General features: G+C 52.1%; 1 pseudogene; it reads left to right on the plus strand.

Moving 5' to 3' along the window:
* Positions 1 to 614: 614 nt before the first annotated feature.
* On the plus strand, positions 615 to 1,994 carry LOC119369007 (annotated as a pseudogene).
* Positions 1,995 to 4,919: the final 2,925 nt, after the last annotated feature.

Genomic DNA, 4,919 nt, shown 5'->3' on the forward strand with positions numbered 1-4,919 from the left:
CAGTTTTTTTTATTGAGACCGCCAATTGTTAATCATGTCAGTTCAAATCCAGCGGGCCGTCTAGCCCGCCGGCTGCCAGCATCCACGGCTAGCGACGCCCCACGTCAGCTATGACTCCCTTCCACCTGAGGTGCCGATGTTGCGACGTCCCGGGCTATGGCTCATTCCTATCCCGGGCCTCGCCGGCGTCCCTGCGTCTTGCTGCGCTTGCCCTGTTGTCACTGTCTTATAACATTCACACTTTATGAAGCTAGATTACACTACCCACACTCCATGCTATCAAGTGCTTGCAATCAGCCTACATTACAATTGTACTTTGTCCTCAGAAATTGGATCCAGGACATGATTGCATTGCACTCATAGATATATGGTTAGATTTGGTGTGGGCTACAGCCTATATAGGTTGCCTAGAATCAACACAATTATATGTATGAGTGGGCGAGCGTGCGCATACGTGTGCTCTCATCTAATCTGCTCTGCTTGCTGTCAAGTGCCTGTGGTCACCTCTCATCTTTTTCTTGTTTGGTCCACACGCATACATACATATATACATGATCAACCGCTCAGTGGATTGGCTAGCACCATTGTTCCTCCTCTGTGCACACAGCTAGCTACTAGTACTTGTAGTAAGTTGAAAAAGGTTGTGTTCTTGATTTCAGTTCCGGAGAGATCGAGCTAGCTAGCTAGCTAGAAGGCAGGCAGGTAGGTAGACGCTAGCAATGGACCATCAGCAGCAAGAAGAATCGTGTGTTCCTCCTGGGTTCAGGTTCCACCCCACAGAGGAGGAGCTGGTAGGGTACTACCTGGCTCGGAAGGTGGCCGCCCAGAAGATCGACCTCGACATCATCCAGGAGGTGGATCTCTACAGGATCGAGCCATGGGACCTCCAAGGTAGGATCAAATTCATCTGAATTTAGGTATAGTTAATTGTCTAGTTTGCACATGGTATTCAGTTGGTGCAAGTTGGTAATTAACAATCGTGGCTGGTGCAGAGAAGTGCGGGGGCGGCAGGGGAGCACGGGGAGTGCGTCAGGTGGCGGAGGACGAGCAGTCGTCGTTGGAGTGATACTTCTTAAGCTTCAAGGACCGCAAGTACCCCAGCGGCACACGCACAAACCGCGCCACGGCGGCCGGGTTCTGGAAGGCCACCGGCAGGGACAAGCCCGTGACGTCGTCGAGGAGCCGCGGCGTCATCGGCATGAGGAAGACGCTGGTGTTCTACAGGGGCCGTTCACCCAATGGCAGGAAGACGGACTGGATCATCCACGAGTACCGCCTCCAGACCAATGAGCACGCGCCCACCCAGGTACGCAATTGTTCAGTTCTTCTTCTTTCTCTTCTTCTTGAGAATTTGGCGTCGATGATCATGGTGACGGACTGCAGGAGGAAGGTTGGGTGGTGTGCCGGGCGTTCCAGAAGCCCACCCCGAGCCAGAGGCCGTCCTACATCTTGCCGGCATACGCCGCCGCGCCGGGCCTCGGGGGCTACAACGACGCGCGGCCGTGGCTGCACAGCCAAGGCGGCGGTGACCTCCATTACCTGCAGAGCGCCAGTGGCGCTGCCGGAGCCGGCGTCCTTGGCTTGCCCGGCCAGGGCATCCAGTACTCTGACGACGTGCTGGAGTCCAAGCCGAGTCTCTTCAGCAACATCCCCCACCTGATCGAGAGCCCGCCGACGACCGCCCTTCTAGGCTGCGGCGACGATGCCGTCCTCCAGCAGCAGGGACTGGGACAGGCGGCGGCCTGCATCGACTGGAACTTTCTGGACAGCCTGATGTCCACGTCACAGCTCCACGAATACTCTGCGACTGCTGCGTCACATATGCACCTAGAGCAGTGAAGTAGAGTTAGCAGACATACCGTAGCAGCATCGATTTCATTTCATTGTATGCATGATTTGCTAATACAGTAACTAATACTATCGTTGAGTACATCTAGTCTACCAAAGCTAGACTAGTCCGTTCCACTTACTGAATATAAGTGTTTCACTGTAGACTAATCTGTTTCACTTACTGAATTTGAGGGACAGCTGATTTATCGTACGCATGATTCGGTAATAATAGTCTACTACAGCCGAGTACAGGTAGTATACACCTGATGGACCCTCGTGAACCTAGCATCGTAGTAGTGTCTGTTGGGTATATAGTGCAGGTATATTTGTATTTCTGCCTCAGCTCCTTTTACCTTGTAAAATAGTTGAGGTTGGGGTCCACCTTGTACATCATATATACATGCACTTGGATACGATTAATACATCGAGAGTTGCATCCTATAACTCTACATGGTATCAGCCTTTTTCGATCCCCCACCCCTAGTCGCACATCAACCGCTGCTAGCCCTAACCATAGCTGCGCCGCCCCTCTTCCCTCCCTCCATCAGACCTCTCCTTCCCCTCCCTGCTGTGCCTCTCCCTCGTAGCCACCACCCACCAAACCCTAATCCTAACCAAGCTAGCACCCGTCCGCCACCATGTCCTCCTCCGGCCCTAGCAACCCTTTTGATTCCACGTCCGACTTCGACTCCAAGGTCCCCAACGCTACCCACATCCGTGACGTCCCTCTCTTTGATAACGTTCCCATCAAACTCTCCCACAAAGAGTCTAACTACTACGCCTGGAAGACCTAATTCAACCTCTTTGTCGGTGTAAAAACAGACAGACCTCGGGGTACGCGGTCCCGAGCTGTGGATCTCAGACGGACGATAACAAGAACAGAGAGACAATGTTTACCCAGGTTCGGGCCCTCTTGATGGAGGTAAAATCGTATGTCCTGCTCTTGTTGATATTGATGAAGATGTATCTAGTACTGAGTTGATCTACATCAAGATCCTAAGATGTGTCTAACTCTAGGTGAATGACATTGTGTTGATGTCCCTTCTATGGGCTAAACCCCATGGCTTATATACACATCGGGTAGGGTATCTAGGGTTACAAGGTCGGCATCTAGGCATAAAGCGGCAGGAGTAATCTTGGAGTAGCATACGACGAGTCTTTGGTGGTCATATCTCTGAGTTGGGAAGTCATGCACAGGCAAACCTATTTTTTACCTTTATTGTAGCATATTGTACCTGATCGGGTAGTGGTGCACATAGTGAAACATTAGTCTACAAAAAAGACATATCCTCTTGATCTTCTCGTAATGCAAATATGATATCCATGTACTATTATCCGGATATATGACCTCAACTTTGTCTTTCGCTTGCTGGCTGACTCTCATATTTGCTATCCCTGAATGTAATCTTGATTGGCATATAACATATTTTCCTACAAAATGAGGTATTTTGATGTTGTTCCCACTTGGTTCAGAATTTCAACAAGCAAAGAGATGGATCTAGCAACTCTAGAAATGCCATAATCTTAAACTGTAACAAAAATGTACTCAAATATGTAATCCCCAATAGAAGTCACCTCATCTCCCGGATTAAACCAATCAAGAAGCGGATTATCTGAACCCATAGTCCATGGCTAACGAGTGTGTAGATAGACATCATGTCTTTGTGTGAACGAAAATGGGCTAAGAACAGCGAATCTGATACATGGGGGAGATATCATAGCAGTTGTTCCTCCACGCCTTAGCCATAGATTGCTGCTAGGCTTGCTTTGTGATGGTTCTTAGCATCCCTCCTGTATAGGAAATCTTCATGAGAAGACAAAAGCTGAAGTCGGCTTCCTCCTCTTGTTGCAATTGACTGGCACGAACATAAGCGATCCTTGGATCTGCTATACTCATTGCTTGCATGTTCATCGCTAGGCCCGGAAGCCCCGGAGCCTCTCGGTGGCTCTTCTGCTCTCTTCCTCTGTTTCCATCTTCCTATTGTTTCTCCTCCATCTTTTGGGAACCGGAGATGGTGCAAGTGTTGGCGCAATAAGCCATGTCTCCGTGCGGTAGTGACCGGCGTCGGGCGCGATAGGTCTGGTCCGTGGAGTGTGTGCGTGTGTGGCCGTGTACGTGTCTGTGTACACATAGTCTGGGTGGTGTATGGGCATAGTCCGAACATGCGTGGGCAGTGTGTGTGCGTTTTGGTTAGTGGACTTGCATGTGCAGATTAGTCTCAGGCGTTGATCACAGGAGCGTTGGGCGTGATCCAGCGGTAAGCTCGGATGATGTGAGGCTCTTGCGGAAGAGCAGATGGCTCATGACGGGAGGAGGCCAGGTCTTGAGGAGCTCATGCGCACGTGCGAATGAGGAGCCCTTGGAGTTAATTGCTTAGCCAGTCGGCTATAAAAGAAGCTCTGTGTACTGCTTGTTGTTGTGCCGGTTCGTTGCCGTGGTGTCGAGTTCGTGCTCGGGAAAAGGTTGTTCGAGCAGCATGTGTATGTGCGTCAGAAACCATCGCGTCCACCGTGTTCTCCCTCCTCCTTCCTGTGTATGTGCCACAGAGAGAGAGAGAGAGAGAGAGGGTGAGCTAGGGTTCGAGAAAACCCAACACTTGGCATCAGAACGACCAGGTTTGGGGGCCATCGTGGCGCGTAGCAACGTTCGCGGCACGAGCGGTGAGCGCGACTGACATGGAGGCATCGGCTGCGGCGCACAGCGAGAGCGTGGCGACGACCACGTGCTGCGAGTCCACGACTGTGTGGTGTGATGTCATGCGCGCGACGAGCATGGCCATCATGGAGACAAGGAGGTCGCGGAGGACTTGCGCGGTGGCGCAGAGGTCGCGGCGACTTGGCGCACCGACCATGGAGGCAAAGTGGCGCAGCGCAGCGGGACACGAGACTGCGGGTTGTTGCAGCGAGCGGCGGCTCGTGCCAGAGGCGCAGCTACGTCCTGGCTTAGGGGGTGATTGTTGGCGCAATAAGCCATGTCTTCATGCAGTGGTGACCTGCGTCGGGGGCGCCAGGTCTGGTCCGTGGAGTCTGTGCGTGTGTGGCCTTGTACGTGTGTGTCTACGCATTGTCCGGGTGGTGTATGGGCATAG

This window comes from Triticum dicoccoides, chromosome 2B, assembly GCF_002162155.2.
Source record: "Triticum dicoccoides isolate Atlit2015 ecotype Zavitan chromosome 2B, WEW_v2.0, whole genome shotgun sequence".
NCBI lineage: Eukaryota > Viridiplantae > Streptophyta > Magnoliopsida > Poales > Poaceae > Triticum > Triticum dicoccoides.